Here is a 21,859-nt window from a genome sequence, read left to right on the forward strand (position 1 = left end):
AACACGAGCAATGGACATTAGACCGTCCCTAGGAGGGGTGAGTCACTGACGTGGTCTTCCTGTCTGGGTTGGCGCCACCCCCCTTGGGTTGTGCTGTGGCGGAGATCTGTGTGGGCTATATCCTTGTCTCAGGATGGTAAAGTGTAAAGGGATAAAGAATATGTACATAAAGATATGAATGAGTGATGGTACAGAACGGCATAGGCAAGATGCAGTAGATGGTATCGAGTACATTATAAACATATGAGATGAGTAATGTAGGGTATGTAAACATTATATTAAGTAGCATTGTTTAAAGTGGCTAATGATATATTTTACATCAATTTCCATCATTAAAGTGGCTGTAGTTGAGTCAGTGTGTTGGCAGCAGCCACTCAATGTTAGTGGTGGCTGTTTAACAGTCTGATGGCCTTGACATAGAAGCTGTTTTTCAGTCTCTCGGTCCCTGCTTTGATGCACCTGTACTGACCTCGCCTTCTGGATGATAGCGGGGTGAACAGGCAGTGGCTGGGGTGGTTGTTGTCCTTGATGATCTTTATGGCCTTCCTGTGACATCGGGTGGTGTAGGTGTCCTGGAGGGCAGGTAGTTTGCCCCCGGTGATGCGTTGTGCAGACCTCACTACCCTCTGGAGAGCCTTCCGGTTGTGGGCGGAGCAGTTGCCGTACCAGGCGGTGATACAGCCCGACAGGATGCTCTCGATTGTGCATCTGTAAACGTTTGTGAGTGCTTTTGGTGACAAGCCAAATTTCTTCAGCCTCCTGAGGTTGAAGAGGCGCTGCTGCGCCTTCTTCACGACGCTGTCTGTGTGGGTGGACCAATTCAGTTTGTCCGTGATGTGTACGCAGAGGAACTTAAAACTTACTACCCTCTCCACTACTGTCCCACTACTGTTTCCTGAAGTCCACAATCATCTCCTTTGTTTTGTTGACATTGAGTGTGAGGTTATTTTCCTGACACCACACTCCGAGGGCCCTCACCTCCTCCCCGTAGGCCGTCTCGTCGTTGTTGGTAATCAAGCCTACTACTGTAGTGTCGTCCGCAAACTTGATGATTGAGTTGGAGGCGTGCATGGCCACATAGTCGTGGGTGGACAGGGAGTACAGGAGAGGGCTCAGAACACACCCTTGTGGGGCCCCAGTGTTGAGGATCCATGGGGTGGAGATGTTGTTACCTACCCTCACCACCTGGGGGCAGCCCGTCAGGAAGTCCAGTACCCAGTTGCACAGGGCGGGGTCAAGACCCAGGGTCTCAAGCTTGATAACGAGTTTGGAGGGTACTATGGTGTTAAATGCAGAGCTGTAGTCAAATCAAATCAAATGTATTTATATAGCCCTTTGTACATCAGCTGATATCTCAAAGTGCTGTACAGAAACCCAGCCTAAAACCCCAAACAGCAAGCAATGCAGGTGTAGAAGCACGGTGGCTAGGAAAAACTCCCTAGAAAGGCCAAAACCTAGGAAGAAACCTAGAGAGGAACCAGGCTACGTGGGGTGGCCAGTCCTCTTCTGGCTGTGCCGGGTGGAAATTATAACAGAACATGGCCAAGATGTTCAAATGTTCATTAATGACCAGCATGGTCAAAAAATAATAATCACAGGCAGAACAGTTGATGACTCGCCAATGTCCGGTCTCTTGACAACAAGGTTGATGAAATCCGAGCATGGGTAGCATTCCAGAAAGACATCAGAGACTGTAACTTTCTTTGCTTCACGGAAACATGGCTCACTCGAGAGATGCTCACTCGAGAGATTCTGCCTACAGACAGAAACTAAAACAAGAAGCTCTCGCGCTCAGGTCTGTTCAACGCTGGTCCGACCAATCTGATTCCACGCTTCAAAACTGCTTCGATCACGTGTATTGGGATATGTTCCGTATTGCGTCCAACAACAACAACATTGACAAATACGTTGATTCGGTGAGCGAGTTCATTAGAAAGTGCATTGACGATGACGTACCCATAGCAACGATTAAAACATTCCCAAACCAGAAACCGTGGATTGATGGCAGCATTCGCGTGAAACTGAAAGTGCAAACCATTGATTTTAACCAGGGCAAGGTGACCCGGAAACATGACCGAATAAAAACAGTGTAGCTATGTCCTCTGACAAATCAACTGTACATTTCGGTGTTCCTCAAGGTTCCGTTTTAGGACACCTATTGTTTTCACTATATATTTTACCTCTTGGGGATGTCATTCGAAAACACAATGTTAACTTTCACTGCTATGCGGATGACACAGAGCTGTACATTTCAATGAAACATGGTGAAGCCCCAAAAATGCCCTCGCTAGAAGCATGTGTTTCAGACATAGATTTTTTTTTGTAGTAATGTGTTGTATTGGATTTACCAAATGTTTTGTGGTATTACTTTTGTGCTTTGTTGCAAACAGGATGCATACATTGGAATATATATTGTGTGCAGGTTTTCTTCCTTTCACTCTGTCAATTAAGTTTAATATTGTGGAGTAACTACAATGTTGTTGATCCATCCTAATTTCTCTCCTATCACAGCCATTAAACTCTATAACTGGCCTCATGGTGAATTCCCTGAACTGTTTCCTTCCTCTCCGGCAACTGAGTTAGGAAGGACACCTGCATCTTTGTAGTGACTGGATGTATTGCATCCAAAGTGTAATTAATAACTTCACCATGCTCAAAAGGATATTCAATGTCTGCTTTTTAAAATATTTTTACCCATCTACCCGTAGGTGCCCTTCTTTGCAAGGCTTTGGATAACCTCCCTGGTCTTCGTGGTTGAGTCTGTGTTTGAAATCCACTGCTGAACTCGGGGACCTTGCAGATACATTTCCGTTCAAAAGTTTGGGGTAATTTCCTTGTTTTTGAAAGAAAAGCACATTTTTTGTCTATGAAAATAACATTAAAGTGATCAGAAATACAGTGTAGACATTGTAAATGACTACTGTAGCTTGAAACGGCAGATTTTTTTATGGAATATCTACGTGCATAGGCGAGCAGCAACCATCACTCCTGTGTTCCAATGGCACGTTGTGTTAGCTAATCCAAGTCAATCATTTTAAAAGGCTAATTGATCACTGGAAAACCTTTTTGCAATTATGTTAATGAAGCTTCCACTTGAGAACTTGTGAGGAATCTGTTTCTCAAACCAGACACTCTAAATGACTTGTCCTCTTGCTCAGTTGTGCACCGGGGCCTCACACTCCTCTTTCTATTCTGGTTAGGGCCAGTTTGCGCTGTTCTGTGAAGGGAAAAGTACACAGTGTTGTACGCGATCTTCAGTTTCCTGGCAATTTCTCGCATGGAATAGCTCTTACAGTGGAATACAGTGTTAGGTTTTCACCAGACATAATGGGACCATTTTCAACCAAAAAGTGATTAAAGATTGCCAAAAAAACTCCTGGAAGCATCTGGATGATCATCCAGAATCTTTTATGAATGTTCTGTGGTCAGATTAGTCAAAAGGATAACTTTTTGGATGACATGGGTCCCATATTTGTGCTCCCGAGTGGCGCAGCGGTCTAATGTACTGCATTTCAGTGCTAAATGCGTCACTACAGACACTGGTTCGATTCCAGGCTATATCACAACCGGCCATGATTGTGAGTCCCACAGCGTGGCGGACAATACGCCCAGCATCGTCCTCGTTAGGGTTTGGCTGGGGTAGGCAGTCATTGTAAATAAGAATTTGTTCTGAACTGACTTGTTAAATAATAAATAAGTTATGCTTGGCGAAAACCATCACTGCATTCCACAGTAAGAACCTAATACCAACGGTCAAGCATTTTGGTGATGGTTTAGGGATGCTTTGCTGCCTCCACAGTGACGTGAGATACTCAACAACTGCAAGTGTTTGGTTGGAGTCATTGCAGCTAAAGGTGGCACAACCAGTTATTAAGGGCAATTACTTTTTTACACAGGGGTATTGGGTGTTTCATAACTTTGTTTATGAAATAAATTAAATTAGTACGTAATTGTTGTGTTATTTTTTCACTCAGGTTCCCTTTATCTAATATTAGTTTTGGTTGAAGATCTGATAACATTCAGTATGAAAAATATGTAAAAGTAAAGAAAATTAGATAGGGGCAAATACTTTTACACAGTAAAATCGATTGATCCTCCTGATCAAGACAAATTCAGTGATTGCTTTGCCATATCTGTCCCATGAAGCATTCGAGTTGGATAAATGTCTTTCTAAGGACTGCCCCTTTGATGTAACGCTGCAGTGAAGTGATATAAAACGATGTCACGATGCAGCCGAGAACCAGAGGGAGGCGAGTAGAAGTTGATTCAACAGAGGACATTTACATGGTCCTAGGAATGGACTCCACAAGTAATTGGTGCAGATGTAACAAGTTGCATTAACACAAAACTGTAATCAACACGATGGGAGACAGAGAGCTGGTTTCAAGCGCAGGATGCAGCAGGTGTTTATTTGTAAAGGACCACAGGAGGAGGCAGGTAGCTGGGTCCAGGGGCAGGCAGAAGTTCATACACAGGAGGAGGCAGGTAGCTGGGTCCAGGGGCAGGCAGAAGTTCATACACAGGGGGTCCAAAAAGGCACAGTACAGGCAGGGAAAAGGCTAGTAACATCATCTGGAAGATCAGGCAATCGGTTGATTACAGGAAATCCAATAGGTTAAGGTACAGGCAGGGAATAGGCAAAAGGTGTTGTTAGTGGGGCAGGCAAAAACTATCATATACGGGAGGATTAAATTACAGGCAAAAGAGCTCTGACTAGAAGTGTGTCACCAAGCAAATAATACCTTGCAAAGAACTGAACTAAATAGTGTGTGATAATGACATACAGGTGTATGAACAGGTGATCAGAATTCAGGTGATTGGAATCTGGAGAGTGAGCTGCTGTCAGGGGATCTATGTGTTTCAGAGTGTGAGCTGGAAAGTGAGCTGCGTTCAGGGGATCTACATGTTTGAGAGTGCGAGTTGGAAGCAGACTTTACATGAACTGCATGTGTTGTCCCCGAACCCATATTAACATGATTGTTCTGTACCCCTCTGGATAGTACACAGTATATTATACAGTATGTCTTTCAAAATATCAAATCAAGCAAAACTAAACCCACGTGATGATTAATCAAACTGATGTCCTTATTATTGGAGGCGTGATAGGAATGTGCCCTTTTCATTGACTTATGAATAATAAGTGCCTTTTTCCGTACATCATGCTTCAGGAGTTAGTGTTTTAGTCACAGACACAGAGGATGTTTATACCAACTTGCTGTACTTAATTACAGCACTGTATATTGAAGGACAAAGAATTGATAGAGGCCACAGACAGACAAAGGAGCCGACTTGTCTTTGTCGATTGAAACCCCCCTTGTGACTCCAATACAAACCACACTATTACACTTAATGACAGTTGCTATGGCAACAAAGGCACCACAGGTCCAGGCAATGAGTGGGGGTTCTGGGTACCGGCTTGTTGTGTTCCTCTCTGCTCCCAACTCCTGCTGCTCCTCCTCCCTTTGTGTTTCAAAAGTAACGTCTGATTTGTGATCACACATGGGTTCAAATAGTAGCCTATTTGTTTTCTTTCAAATACTTTGACTGTTTGATTGACCATGCCTGGAGTGAACGATGGGTGTGGGGTTTTTACTTTTGGGACTATTCCATTGTTCCATTTGTTTTGATACATGGTCTATTCAGAGCGCTGTTTATTTCAGTAGTAGTCCTCCCATGTATCGTAGTTTTTGGCCATCCTCACTAACGACGCCTTTTTGCCTATTACCTGCCAGTACTTTTGCCTATCAGATTTCCTGTCGTCAACCTCTTGCCTGATCTCCTGGACTACATTATTAGCCTTTTCCCTGCCTGTACTGTTACCTTTTTGGAGTCCCTATGTATGACCTTCTGCCTGTCCCTGTCCCTGGACCCAGCTACCTGCCTCCTCCTGTGGTATTTTACTAATAATCACCTGCTGCGCCCTGCGCTTGAAACCAGCACTCTGTCTCCCATCATACTCATTACAATAATATACAGGAGAAAGATCACCTATAGCCATGCTACAAGCCCAGCTTCAGACGCAATCGTTAGGCAAGGGTAATTTAAGTGTAGGAAAGGATGAAACGGCATCTGTGCCACAAACAAGTACAGATAGTAGTAGAAATCCCCTCGCACAGTCCCCGTAGCCGGACAACTTTCTCATGGCTTCTTGAAGGAAATGCTGTAGGAATGCTCAACCGGTGTCACTCATTCAGCCGACAGAAACTTTCAACCGGTTCTCCCCATTAAGCAACTAGTCAGAGGCCGAGGCTTCTCTGGTCTCTCCTCCACCCGTTATGGGGTCTGAGACGCTGAAGCTTCCCACCATTAGCTCTGACAAATTGAATACTCTAGTAATTGGCGACTCCATTAACCGCAGTATTAGACTTAAAAAGAATCAAGAACTCAATTTACAAAAAAAAAGAAGAAAAAAAAGACTTTTCGTCTATTGAGCTTCTAGTCAAGAAATCTATGCAGCTTATTCAATCACTTTTTACAGCTACTGTTTACTGGTCTCCTGGGACGTATACAGCGTTCCTCACCGAGTTCCTTGAATTCCTATCGGACCTCGTATTCATGGCAGATAATATTCAAATTTTTGGTGACTTTAATATTCACATGGAAAAGTCCACAGACCCACTCCAAAGGGCTTTTAGAACCATCATCGACTCAGTGGGTTTTGTCCAACATGTCTCTGGACCTACTCACTGTCACAGTCATACTCTGGACCTAGTTTTGTCCCATTGAATAAATGTTGTGGATCTAAAAGTTTTTCCTCATTATCCTGGACTATCCGACCACCATTTTATTACGTTTGCAATTGCAACAAATAATCTGCTCAGACCTCATCCAAGGATCATCAAAAGCTGTGCTATAAATTCTCAGACAACCCAAAGATTTCTAGATGCCCTTCAAGACTCCCTCCACCTACCCAAGGACGTCAGAGTACAACAATCAGATAACCACCTAACTGAGGAACTCAATTTAAACTTGCATAATATTCCAGATGCAGCCGCACCCCTAAAAACAAAAAACATTTGTTATAACAAACTAGCTCCCTTGTATACAGAAAATACCCGAGCCCTGAAGCAAGCTTCCAGAAAACTGGAATGGAAATGGTGCTTCACCAAACTGGAGGTCTTCCGACTAGCTTGGAAAGACAGTACAGTGTAGTATCGAAGAGCTTGATCATCCTATTTTTCCAACTTAATTGAGGAGAATAAGAACAATCCAAAATATATTTTTGATATTGCTGCAAAGCTAACTAAAAAGCAGCATTCCCCAAGAGAGGATGGCTTACACTTCAGCAGTGAAATTCATTAACTTCTTTGACGAAAAGATTATGATCATTAGACAGCAAATTACGGACTCATCTTTAAATCTGCGTATTTCTCCAAAGCTTAGTTGTCCTGAGTCTGCACAACACTGTCTGGACCTAGGATCAAGGGAGACACTCAAGTTCTTTAATACTATATCTCTTGACACATTGATGAAAATAGTCATGGCTTCTAAATCTTCAAGCTGCATACTGGACCCTATTCCAACTAAACTACTGAAAGAGCTGCTTCCTGTACTTGGCCCTCCTATGTTGAACATAATAAAAGCCTCTCTATCCACCGGATGTGTACCAAACTCACTAAAAGTGGCAATAAAAACGCCGCTCTTGAAAAAGCCAAACCTTGACCCAGAAAATATAAAAAACTATCGGCCGATATCAAATCTCTCATTCCTGTCAACATTTTTAGAAAAAGCTATTGCACAGCAACTCACTGCCTTCCTGAAGACAAACAATGTATACGAAACACTTCAGTCTGGTTTTAGACCCCATCATAGCACTGAGACTCCACTCGTGAAGGTGGTAAATAACATTTTAATGGCGTCATACCAAGGCTCTACATCTGTCCTCGTGCTCCTAGACCTTAGTGCTGCTTTTGATACCATCGATCACCACATTCCTTTGGAGAGATTGGAAACCCAAATTGGTCTACACGGACAAGTTCTGGCCTAGTTTTGATCTTATCTGTTGGAAAGAAATCAGTTTGTCTCTGTGGATGTTTTGTCCTCTGACAAATCAACTGTAAATTTCGGTGTTCCTCAAGGTTCCGTTTTGTTTTCACTATATATTTTACCTCTTGGGGATGTCTGTCACGTCTGCTCCTGCTCCTCCCCTCCGGCGTGCGACGTCGCCAGATTACTAACCACCATTCCTGGCACTCATCATTACCCGCACCTATGATTCACACCTGGACTCCATTACCTTCATAATTTCCTCCCTTTTATATGTCACTCTCCCAGGGTCACTCACCAGTTGGTATTGTTCCTGTGTATTGGTGTTCTGTCTTATGTTAGTGTCGTGTTCTTGGTTTTGAATCCATGCTTTTGTCACTTCCAGATTAGACTACTGCAATGCTCTACTTTCCGGCTACCCGTATAAAGCACTAAATAAACTTTAGTTAGTGCTAAACATGGCTGCTAGAATCTTGAATAGAACCAATTTTTTTATCATATTACTCCAGTGCTAGCCTCTCTACACTGGCTTCCTGTTAAGGCTAGGTTTGATTTCAAGGTTTTACTGCTAACCTACAAAGCATTACATGGGCTTGCGCCTATCTTTCTGAGTTGGTCCTGCCGTACATACCTACACGTACGCTTCTGTCACAAGACGCAGGCCTCCTTATTGCCCCTAGAATTTCTAAACAAACAGCTGGAGGCAGGGCTTTCTCCTATAGAGCTCCATTTTTATGGAATGGTCTGCCTATCCATGTGCGAGACGTAGACTCAGTCTCGACATTTAAGTATTTATTCAGTAGGTCCTATGATTGAGTGTAGTCTGGCCCAGGGGTGTTATTTATTTATTTGATTTATTTCACCTTTATTTAACCAAGTAGGCTAGTTGAGAACAAGTTCTCATTTGCAACTGCGACCTGGCCAAGATAAAGCATAGCAGTGTGAGCAGACAACACAGAGTTACACATGGGGTAAACAATTAACAAGTCAATAACACAGGAGAAAAAAAAGAGTCTATATACATTGTGTGCAAAAGGCATGAGGAGGTAGGCGAATAATTACAATTTTTTTCAGATTAACACTGGAGTGATAAATGATCAGATGGTCATGTACAGGTAGAGATACTGGTGTGCAAAAGAGCAGAAAAGTAAATAAATATAAACAGTATGGGGATGAGGTAGGTAAAATTGGGTGGGCTATTTACCGATAGACTATGTACAGCTGCAGGGATTGGTTAGCTGCTCAGATAGCAGGTGTTTGAAGTTGGTGAGGGAGATAAAAGTCTCCAACTTCAGCGATTTTTGCAATTCGTTCCAGTCACAGGCAGCAGAGAACTGGAGCGAAAGGCGGCCAAATGAGGTGTTGGCTTTAGGGATGATCAGTGAGATACACCTGCTGGAGCGCGTGCTATGGGTGGGTGTTGCCATCGTGACCAGTGAACTGAAATAAGGCGGAGCCTTACCTGGCATGGACTTGTAGATGACCTGGAGCCAGTGGGTCTGGCGATGAATATATAGCGAGGGCCAGCCGACTAGAGCATACTGGTCGCAGTGGTGGGTGGTATAAGGTGCTTTAGTAACAAAACGGATGGCACTGTGATAAACTGCATCCAGTTTGCTAAGTAGAGTATTGGAAGCTATTTTGTAGATGACAACGCCGAAGTCGAGGATCGGTAGGATAGTCAGTTTTACTAGGGTAAGTTTGGCGGTGTGAGTGAAGGAGGCTTTGTTGCGGATTAGAAAGCCGACTCTAGATTTGATTTTAGATTGGAGATGTTTGATATGACTCTGGAAGGAGAGTTTACAGTCTAGCCAGACACCTAGGTACTTATAGATGTCCACATATTCTAGGTCGGAACCATCCAGGGTGGTGATGCTAGTCGGGCGCGCGGGTGCAGGCAGCGAACGGTTGAAAAGCATGCATTTGGTTTTACTAGCATTTAAGAGCAGTTGGAGGCCACGGAAGGAGTGTTGTATGGCATTGAAGCTTGTTTGGAGGTTAGATAGCACAGTGTCCAAGGACGGGCCGGAAGTATACAGAATGGTGTCGTCTGCGTAGAGGTGGATCAGGGAATCGCCCGCAGCAAGAGCAACATCATTGATATATACAGAGAAAAGAGTCGGCCCGAGAATTGAACCCTGTGGCACCCCCATAGAGACTGCCAGAGGACCGGACAGCATGCCCTCTGATTTGACACACTGAACTCTGTCTGCAAAGTAGTTGGTGAACCAGGCAAGGCAGTCATTAGAAAAACCGAGGCTACTGAGTCTGCCGATAAGAATATGGTGATTGACAGAGTCGAAAGCCTTGGCAAGGTCGATGAAGACGGCTGCACAGTACTGTCTTTTATCGATGGTGGTTACGATATCGTTTAGTACCTTGAGCGTGGCTGAGGTGCACCCATGACCGGCTCGGAAGCCAGATTGCACAGCGGAGAAGGTACGGTGGGATTCGAGATGGTCAGTGACCTGTTTGTTGACTTGGCTTTCGAAGACCTTAGATAGGCAGGGCAGGATGGATATAGGTCTGTAACAGTTTGGGTCCAGAGTGTCTCCCCCTTTGAAGAGGGGGATGACTGCGGCAGCTTTCCAATCCTTGGGGATCTCAGACGATATGAAAGAGAGGTTGAAAAGGCTGGTAATAGGGGTTGCGACAATGGCGGCGGATAGTTTCAGAAATAGAGGGTCCAGATTGTCAAGCCCAGCTGATTTGTACGGGTCCAGGTTTTGCAGCTCTTTCAGAACATCTGCTATCTGGATTTGGGTAAAGGAGAACCTGGAGAGGCTTGGGCGAGTAGCTGCGGGGGGGGCGGAACTGTTGGCCGAGGTTGGAGTAGCCAGTAGGAAGGCATTGCCAGCCGTTGAGAAATGCTTGTTGAAGTTTTTGATAATCATGGATTTATCGGTGGTGACCGTGTTACCTAGCCTCAGTGCAGTGGGCAGCTGGGAGGAGGTGCTCTTGTTCTCCATGGACTTTACAGTGTCCCAGAACTTTTTGGAGTTAGAGCTACAGGATGCAAATTTCTGCCTGAAGAAGCTGGCCTTTGCTTTCCTGACTGACTGCGTGTATTGGTTCCTGACTTCCCTGAACAGTTGCATATCGCGGGGACTATTCGATGCTATTGCAGTCCGCCACAGGATGTTTTTGTGTTGGTCGAGGGCAGTCAGGTCTGGAGTGAACCAAGGGCTATATCTGTTCTTAGTTCTGCATTTTTTGAACGGAGCATGCTTATCTAAAATGGTGAGAAAGTTACTTTTAAAGAATGACCAGGCATCCTCAACTGACGGGATGAGGTCAATATCCTTCCAGGATACCCGGGCCAGGTCTATTAGAAAGGCCTGCTCGCAGAAGTGTTTTAGGGAGCGTTTGACAGTGATGAGGGGTGGTCGTTTGACTGTGGATCCGTAGCGGATACAGGCAATGAGGCAGTGATCGCTGAGATCCTGGTTGAAGACAGCGGAGGTGTATTTGGAGGGCCAGTTGGTCAGGATAATGTCTGAGGGTGCCCTTGTTTACAGATTTAGGGTTGTACCTGGTGGGTTCCTTGATGATTTGTGTGAGATTGAGGGCATCTAGCTTAGATTGTAGGACTGCCGGGGTGTTAAGCATATCCCAGTTTAGGTCACCTAACAGAACAAACCCCGGAACTAGATGGGGGGCGATCAATTCACAAATGGTGTCCAGGGCACAGCTGGGAGCTGAGGGGGGTCGGTAACAGGCGGCAACAGTGAGCGACTTATTTCTGGAGAGAGTCATTTTTAAAATTAGTAGTTCGAACTGTTTGGGTATGGACCTGGAAAGTATGACATTACTTTGCAGGCTATCTCTGCAGTAGACTGCAACTCCTCCCCCTTTGGCAGTTCTATCTTGACGGAAAATGTTATAGTTGGTTATGGAAATCCCAGAATTTTTGGTGGCCTTCCTGAGCCAGGATTCAGACACGGCAAGGACATCAGGGTTAGCAGAGTGTGCTAAAGCAGTGAGTAAAACAAACTTAGGGAGGAGGCATCTGATGTTGACATGCATGAAACCAAGGCTTTTTCGATCACAGAAGTCAACAAATGAGGGTGCCTGGAGACATGCAGGGCCTGGGTTTACCTCCACATCACCCGCGGAACAGAGGAGGAGTAGTATAAGGGTGCGGCTAAAGGCTATCAAAACTGGTCGCCTAGAGCGTTGGGGACAAAGAATAAAAGGAGCAGATTTCTGGGCATGGTAGAATATATTCAGGGTATAATGTGCAGACAGAGGTATGGTGGGGTGCGGGTACAGCGGAGGTAAGCCCAGGCACTGGGTGATGATAAGAGAGGTGTATCTCTGGACATGCTGGTTGTAATGGGTGAGGTCACCGCATATGTGGGAGGTGGGACAAAGGAGGTATCAGGGGTATGAAGAGTGGAACTAGGGGCTCCATTGTAAACTAAAACAATGATAACTAACCTGAACAACAGTATGTAAAAGATTGGAATAATTCTTCAGGTGTGTGACAAAGCGTCAATTCAGGAGACAACGATTTCCCCTGCCAATCACCATTGAATCCTATACCCACTCCAAAAACTGTGATAATGTCCGTTTGTACTATTACTGTTACTATTATTGTTACTCTTACTGTTTATGCTTGATAAATAAGGAAAAAAATAAATGTGTAGATAACAAGCTGGACCAGTTTAGCATAATTTTTAATGTGTGTTTCGCTCTCCTACTTATTTCACTTTATAACAGACAAAGCAAAATAGTACATTTCAGACTCAGGACAGGTCATTGAACAATAATTTCCAAAGTAAAACAAACACAATTCCATCCATAACACCAAAACCAAAAAATACAATAATTACACAGAGTTGAGAAAATATCTTGTTTTAATTCTACAAATTTTCCACATTCCACATTGGTGGAGCTGCAAAGGGCTGCAGATAGGATGATTGTGTTTGTGCAATCTGAGCAAACATTTTCTTTCTCATGAGCAGATCAGCGTGGCGGATTAGCGGTGTTTCACCGATGCTCAGAAACATAAGCACCTGGGCAGATGGATTCTGAATGAATAAGTCAAAACAGTGCAGCCTTGACATACCCCTGAAATTGATAGTGAAGTGTGTGCAATTGTACTAAAATCAGTCATGTTTAACTTGGTTTGGAGCATACAAAAGAGCCAGCAAACCCAGGCAGGAAGATGACAGCACATAGACATTTGATTATTGTCAAGCTTGAGCAGTATGACAGCTCACCTCACCTCTACAATGGTGTGTAATACCATGAGTTTATGGCAGATATCATGCATTTCTAATCATATCATAATGTATTATTGAACTAGTCACTAAAACAGTAAATAAACTCAGGGAATTTAATTATCTCAGTACAATTTGAGTTCATCATGGAAGATATTATTAGATATGGATTTTCAACTCTGTAATTGAGCTGTCGGAGAGTTTCAAAAGCCACATTTTCAATGAAAACATCAAATCTTAGACCTCAAAGTCGGAGTCAAAGTGAAAGGGCGTCTCTGCTCCTTTCTCTCAAAAGAGAAGCAAAGCTCCAAACCACACCTCCATGCACCTTTGATTTAACTAGGCAAGTCAGTTAAGAAAATAAATCTTATTTTCAATGACAGCCTAGGAACAGTGGATTAACTGCCTTGTTCAGAACAACAGATTTTTACCTTGTCAGCTCAGGGATTTGAACTTGCAACCCTTTTGGTTACTAGTCCAACGCTCCAACCACTAGGCTACCGGTCACCCCGCAACTTTCAAGGTTCTGACTGTTGATTTATATCAGGAGTGTCAAACTCATTCCATGTATTTGCTTTCAATTAATAACCTTTTAGGGATAGGGGGCAGCATTTTCACTTTGGATGAATTGCGTGCCCATAGTGAACTGCCTCCTACTCTGTCCCAGATGCTAATATATGCATATTATCATTACTATTGGATAGAAAACACTCTGAAGTTTCTACAACTGTTTGAATTATGTCTGTGAGTATAACAGAACTCATAGGGCAGGCAAACTTCCAAACAGGAAGTGGAAATTCTGGGGCTGGTTGATTTGTCTACATAAAGAGTATGTAGACATTTCATAGCCCATGTTTTTAATCCACAGCATGCAGTACTGCCTCTCTCTTGCTGTGTAAAGAGTCCAGTCACAGGAGAGTTCCAATAAATGTAAACATAGCATGGAACCTGTCAGTCTCTAACAGGGGATTACATTGTGTTCAGAAGCCCCTGCAGTTGAATGTTTCTTTCTGACATTGAAGGATAACTGTTTAGGGTGTTTCAATCCAAGACTAGACTTAATGTGTTTTAACTGGGAAAATAAAACCAATACAAGAGAGAAGGACTAAATAAGGAGCACTTCCTTACTTATAGTAGTCACTTCTTATACATTTGCTCAGTGGTTTTAAGGCAGGTTAACGTAGATAACACAAATTAAATATAGATTTATGCAGTTGGATTCCATTTGTGTTTTGGCTGTGAAAAACTACACAGAGAAAGATGGTGAGAGAGCGAGAGTGAGAGAAAGAGAGATTTAAGAGTCTACTTGCTACTGTGGTAGTATGACAAAAGTAGCTAAGCACAACCCTTGCTCTGTGTATTGCTTATGCAGAATTCCCTCTGCTTAAGGCTGGAGATACCTCTCTGATCATCCTCAGAAAGATGGCTTTGAATTTCAGGCAGCACTACCTCAGTAGAACAGAATCAAAAGCACTTGTTTTGAACACACATCAATAGCTCATTGTACAGTAGCCTTACACTAGCCTGGAGAGAAGGAGTTTAGAAAGTCCATGATGCTTCTAATCTAAAGCAATAGTGTAACCAAGTTCTAGTTTCTTATCCTCCAAAAGTATTTTACCTTCCATTAAAACACAGTTTTTGCACGAGGAGATATGGGAACACGTGTTTGTGGGAAAGAATAGAGTTTCTGTTCATCAAACTTCGGCTCTGATTAAGGTCAATGCATATTTAAATATTAGATCATAGCTGTTTGCATATGCACATATCTGATGATCTTAATGTGACTGTGCTGGCTGTCAGTAAATTATGTTGATTTAAAAAGGGACTACCTGCGGCTACATTACCAATAGCCCTTTATGATGTATTATCTGTTGGCTTTGCTTTTTGTTGACATTGCAAATGAACACCAGATAATGCATATCATTATCAAGTCTATTACTCTGAGACCCCTCCAGCATTGGTGCAATGGCATGTTGGCCTATACATTAGTTAGGCCTGGGACAAAAACACTATGGGGAGGTTTCCTGGACACAGATTAAGCCTAGTCCTGGACTAAAAAGCACTTTCAATGGAGATTCTTGCGGAGGGATAGGTTTCTACCAAGAACCGTTTTCATCTGAAGGCAAAAGGTTCTACCTAGAGGCTTTTTCATCCTAAGAACAGTTTGATAGAAAGTGGTCTTTGATGATTCTTTGGAAGGCAAGAAGGATTCTACATAGATCCCTTCTGAATCTGAATAAGCTTTTTAATTGTATTTGTTATTGCTACCATGATTACGGATAATCATGAATGAATTGTGAATAATGATGAGTGAGAAAGTTAGAGGCATACATATCATACCCCCCAATGTTACTTCCCTGTTATTGGTAACAGGGGTACGATCTTTGTGCCTCTAACTTTCTAACTCGTAATTCATTTATGATTATCTCTAATCATGGTAGCATCCACTTTAATGTAGAATTGTTCAGAAACATTATATTCTTATTTACAAAACAAGTGACTATAAAAAGGTTCAACCTGCAAAGTGTTCTACCTAGCACCAAAAAGGGTTCCCCTATGGAGACAAGCTGAAGAACCCAATATGGTTCTACTTAGCAACTTTTTTACAAAGAGTGTAGTAGGCAGAGTTTTACAGAGGATTGACATCAATACAAAATTCTGATAACTGCTTCTGGAACACCTGAACAAGACAGACCATTCCGTTTGCATATAGGATTGTAGGGCTTATGATGTTCCTTACAAAAATGGATGCTCGGTTTAAATAATGTTCATCCATCTTAACAAAAGGTCCACAGAAAGTTTAAAATTGACTGGGGAAGGAAAAACATAACAATTCCGTTCCATCAGAAGTTAGGAACTTAAATAAACTGATAGACCTTATTAACTGACTAAGGGCCCGGGCTGGGTTTCTACGAAGCTAACATATGAAAAAACACATATGGAATCATGTAGTAACCAAAAAAGTTTTAAAACAAATAAAAATGTAATTTATATTTTAAATTCTTCAAAGTAGCCACCACTTGCCTTGATGAAAGCTTTGCACACTCATGGCGTGCTCGCAACCAGCTTCATGAGGTAGTCACCTGGAATGCATTTCAATTAATCTGTCTGGGAGTGGAATCCCTCGCCAACAGCCAATGAAATTGCAGGGCGCCAAATTCAAAACAGAAATCTCATAAATCAAATTTCTCAAACATACAAGTATTAGGCACAATTTTAAAGATATCATTCTCGTTAATCCAGCCACAGTGTCTGATTTCAAAAAGGCTTTACAGCGAAAGCTCCACAAACGATTATGTTAGGTCACCACCAAGTCACAGAAAAACACAGCGACATTTCCAGCCAAAGAGAGTTGTCACAAAAAGCAGAAATATAGATAAAATGAATCACTAACCTTTGATGATCTTCATCAGATGACACACATAGGACTTCATGTTACACAATACATGTATGTTTTGTTCGATAAAGTGAATATTTATATCCAAAAACCTCATTTTACATTGGCGTGTTATGTTCAGTAGTTCCAAAACATGCAGTGGTTTTGCAGAGAGCCACATGAATTCACAGAAATACTCATAATAAACATTGATAATAGATACAACTATTATACAAGGAACTTTAGATAAACTTCTCCTTAATGCAACCGCTGTGTCAGATTTCAAAAAAACTTTACGGAAAAAGCATAATCTGAGTACGGCACTCAGACGACAAATCAAGCCAAACAGATATACGCCATGTTGGAGTCAATATTAGTCAGAAATAGCATTATAAATATTAACTTACCTTTGATGATCTTCATCAGAATGCACTCCCAGGAATCCCAGTTCCACAATAAATGTTTGATTTGTTCGAATAAAGTTCATAATTTATGTCCAAACACCTCCTTTTGTTTGCGCGTTTAGTAAACAAATCGAAACTCACGAGGCGCGGGCAATTCCGTTGTGTTGTGACAGGTTATGGGTGGTATACAGAAGATAGCCCTATTTGATAAATGACCAAGTTCAAATTATGACAAGAACAGCTCAATTAAGCAAAGAAAAACAACAGTCCATCATTACTTTAAGACATGAAGGTCAGTCAATGGGGAAAATTTAAATAACTTTGAATGTTTCTTCAAGTGAGGTTGCAAAAAACATCAAGCGCTATGATGAAACTGGCTCTCATGAGGACCGCCATTGGAAAGGAAGACCCAGAGTTACCTCTGCCTGCGAGGATATGTTCATTAGAGTTAACTGCACCTCAGACTGCAGCACAAATAAATGCTTCACACAGTTCAAGTAACAGACATATCTCACATCTGTTCAGAGAAGACTGCGTGAATCAGGCCTTCATGGTCAAATTGCGGCGAAGAAACCACTACTAAAGGACATCAATAAAAAGAAGAGACTTGCTTGGGCCAAGAAACATGAGCAACGGACATTAGACTGGTGGAAATCTGTCCTTTGGTCTGATGATTCCAAATTTGCGATTTTTGGTTCCAACTGCTGTGTCTGTGAGACGCAGAGTAGGTGAACGAATGATATCTGCATGTGTGGTTCCCACAGTGAAGCTTGGAGGAGGTGTGATGGTGCTTTAATGGTGACACTGTCAGCAATGTAGTTAGAATTCAAGGCACACTTAACAAGCATGGCTACCACAGCATTCTGCACTGATACGCCATCCATCTGGATTGCATTTAGTGGGACTATCATTTGTGTTTCATCAGGACAATGACTCAACACACTTCCAGGCTGTAAGAGATATTTGACCAAGAAGGAGAGAGATGAAGTGCTGCATCAGATGACCTGGCCTCCACAATCACCCAACGTCAACCCAATTGAGATGGTTTGGGATGAGTTGGACTGCAGAGTGAAGAAAAAGCAGCCAACAAGTGCTCAGCATATGTGGGAACTCCTTCAAGACTTTTGTAAAAGCATTCCAAGTGAAGCTGGTTTAGAGAATGCCAAGAGTGTGCAAAGCTGTCATCAAGGCAAAAGATGGCTACTTTGAAGAACCTCAAATATAAAATATATTTGGATTTGTTTAACACTTTTTTGGTTACTACGTGATTCCATATGTGTTATTGCATAGTTTTGATGTCTTCACTATTATTCTACAATGTAGAAAATAGTACAAATAAAGAAAAACCCTTGAATAAGTAGTTGTGTCCGATCTTTTGACTGGTACAGTTTATATTTAGCACTTTTTTAAAAACGAATATACTTTCATATAAAATTCTATATTTTTTTAAACTGGTACCACCTTTCGATGGTGGGTTCATATGAGTTTGTAACCTAAATCGGACGCTACAAATGTTTTCGTGAGAAGACAGATTTCTGGGATGCCTCCCGGTCTGACAAACTCCACGGTAGCTCTGCCACCTTCCATCGCAGAGGCGGAAGGCTGACTTCGGCAGAGTCAATAAAAAAAAACATGCATATATCTCTCGCCTAAACAGACAGATTTTTTTTATGGGGATTTTTTTATTATGCTAGTAATTGACTATAGGGGGTTGTTGTCCAGTAGTCACCAAGCATTGCTAGCTGTAACTCTTGATGAGAGCAAGTTAGCTCTGGTAATAACTATAGATTCATTCCCTGGAGTAGACTTACAGGTTAGAATGTCAAGATAACCGAGAACAACATGATTAATTACACCTGAGCAAAGCAAATACGTTCTGTTGACTACAGTCTACACAGCTACTACAACTCATTAATCCTAATCTGTTTCCGCATAGCTCTTATCAAGCAGTAAATATATTGATCAAAGTAACATGAAATCAGGTTTAATGAAGGCTGATATGGTTTCAAATCTATCCTACAATGTCGGTACACTTTGTACAAAAATACTTTCAAAAGATTAATTCTAATAAACTCAGCAAAAAAAGAAATGTCCTCTCACTGTCAACTGCATTTATTTTTAGCAAAGTTAACGTGTAAATATTTGTATGAACACAACCAGATTCAACAACTGAGACAAACTGAACAAGTTCCACAGACATGTGACTAACAGAAATGGAATAATGTGTCCCTGAACAAAGGGGGGGGGGGGGGGTCCAAATCAAAAGTAACAGTCGGTATCTGGTGTGGCCACCATTTGCCAGTTCTTGCTGTGAGATGTTACCCCACTCTTCCACCAAGGCACCTGCAAGTTCCCAGACATTTCTGGGGGGGTGGGGGGTGGGGGGCGGCCCTAGCCCTCAGGTCCCAGACGTGCTCAATGGGATTGAGATCTGGGCTCTTCGCTGGCAATGGCAGAACACTGACATTCCTGTCTTGCAGGAAATCACGCACAGACCGAGCAGTATAGCGGGTGGCATTGTCATGCTGGAGGGTCATGTCAGGATGAGCCTGCAGGAAGGGTACCACGTGAGGGAGGAGGATGTCTTCCCGGTAACGTACAGCATTGAGATTGCCTGCAATGACAACAAGCTCAGTCCGATGATGCTGTGACACACCGCCCCAGACTATGACGGGCCCTCCACCTCCAAATCGATTCCGCTCCAGAGTACAGGCCTCGGTGTAACGCTCAATCCTTCGTCGATAAACATGAATCCAACCATCACCCGTGGTGAGACAAAACCACCTCTCATCAGTGAAGAGCACTTTTTGCCAGTCCTGTCTGGTCCATAGGCGACGTTGTTGCCTGTGATGTCTGGTGAGGACCTGCCTTACAACAGGCCTACAAGCCCTCAGTCCAGCCTCTTTCAGCCTTTTTCCGGAAGGTCTGAGCACTGACGGAGGGATTGTGCGTTCCTGGTGTAACTCGGGCAGTTGTCTTCTTGCACATGTCCCGCAGGTGTGTTGTTCGGATGTACCAATCCTGTGCAGGTGTTGTTACATGTGGTTTGCCACAGCGAGGACGATCAGCTGTCCGTAGCGCTGTCTTAGGTGTCTCACAGTACGGACATTGCAATTTATTGCCCTGGCCACATCTGCAGGCCTCATGCTTCCTTGCAGCATGCCTAAGGCGCGTTCACACAGATGAGCAGGGACCCTGGCCATCTTTCTTTTGGTGTTTTTCAGAGCCAGTAGAAAGGCCTCTTTAGTGTCCTATGTTTTCTTTACTGTGACCTTAATTGCTTACCCCATTGAGCACGTCTGGGACACTGTTAGTGTCTTAAAGACAGTTCCACAGGTGCATGTTCATTAATTGTATGGGAAACAGTGTTTAAACCCTTTAAAATGAAGATCTGTGAAGTTATTTGATTTTTACGAATTGTGTCTTTGAAAGACACGGTCCTGAAAAAAAGGACATTTCTTTTTTTTGCTGAGTTTGTTAAAAACACAATCTATATTTTCAATCTATTTGCAATAAACTTGCTGAAACTGAAAATGCATTTTAAACAAGTTTAGCTCTAAATGTGTTTGCATTGTTATTACAAAGGAACACAATATTTAGAAGGAAAAAAATCTACATTTTCAGTAGGGAAATAGTTTCTTCTGTTTAGAACATGACACTCAGGATGCTAACTGTAGACCCATGACACATAATATTTTTGTCTTCAACATGTCCTTTGGTGACGGCAACAAAACAACACAGAAGACATGGAGGAGTTCAGCACCTGTACATGGTTCACTCCCTTCAATGAACACAAGACTGAAAGACTGACTAGATTAACCTCTAGCATCTCCAAGTGATAAAGGACTTGGACAAAGGAGGCATCAATGAAGAAAGAGAGACGATTAGAACTTACTTTAAGTCTTAATTGTAACTCCAGTCTGACAGCGTTCCCCTTGCTGCGTAGAATCCAATTCAGTCCATGAAATCAAGTTCACTCTCCTATGTTTCCAAGCTCTGTTCCACTTCCAAGACAGACTCAAAGCCTTTTCACATTTCATTTCATGCCAACACTGTAGCTGACATTCCTATTGAAATGTTCAACCCCGAAAAACACCTGGCTGAAAGGAGAAGCAGAAAATACTGCCAATGCTCACTCTGGCTGAAAGGAGAAGCAGAAAATACTCCCAATGCTCACTCCTTGCTTCGGTTCACGCATACAGACATGGGAATAGATAAGGCAGCACATCCTGTAGTATACAGTACGCACTCTCTTGCTTACTCTCTTTTCCTCTCTCTCAGCTCTCTCCCTTTCTAGCTTGCTCTCTCTCAGCTCTTTCCCTCTCTTGCTTGCTCTCTCAGCTCTCTCGGAGCTCTCTGTCTCTCTCTCGCTTGCTCTCTCCCCTCTGTCCATCTCTCCCGCTCTCTTTCTCTCTTAGTGCTGGTGCTTAGCTGAATCTGGCAGAGGGAGAGAGAGAGAGAGAGGCAGACACCTTGGAGTGAGACATTTGTGAGTGTGTTTATAAGGGACTAACGGAGTATCTCTTTCCAGGCAAAGACCACCCCCCACACCTTGTAGAAATGAGTTAGCTGATTGCATGTACTACTGGCGCACAAAGTGGCTGGATGGCCTGGCAAAAAAGAGAAATAAAAAAATAAAAAAGATAAGGTTTCTCTTGACTCTCAGACATCAGGTTTTTGTTTCAATAATAATTTCAGAAGCACTTGTGTAATATGTGTCTGTTTTAAAATGTGTTAAAACAGACATAATATACTGTAGCGGTATTTATTAGAGAGGGGTAAAGATAAAGATTTTGTTCAGGCGCCAGGCCATTAACTATGCCGAAAGGAAAAGAGTAGAATAGGCGGAGTACCACTACCAGACCCAC

The 21,859-nt window shown here is 42.7% G+C and overlaps 1 protein-coding gene across 4 annotated transcripts in view; it reads right to left on the bottom strand.

The window, feature by feature from the left end:
• LOC110533502 (galactosylgalactosylxylosylprotein 3-beta-glucuronosyltransferase 1) overlaps positions 1-21,326 on the bottom strand; it is a 52,636-nt gene extending 31,310 nt beyond the window's left edge. For 2 of the 4 annotated variants that reach the window (XM_021617769.2, XM_021617768.2), the window contains exon 1: positions 20,887-21,322. The gene's annotated coding sequence lies outside the window, so the exon portion shown is untranslated. Of the gene's footprint in view, positions 1-20,886 lie in introns of all 4 variants that reach the window. The other 2 variants (XM_036989899.1, XM_036989898.1) reach the window with 2 other exon arrangements.
• Positions 21,327-21,859: the final 533 nt, after the last annotated feature.

Source organism: Oncorhynchus mykiss, chromosome 10 (genome assembly GCF_013265735.2).
Source record: "Oncorhynchus mykiss isolate Arlee chromosome 10, USDA_OmykA_1.1, whole genome shotgun sequence".
NCBI lineage: Eukaryota > Metazoa > Chordata > Actinopteri > Salmoniformes > Salmonidae > Oncorhynchus > Oncorhynchus mykiss.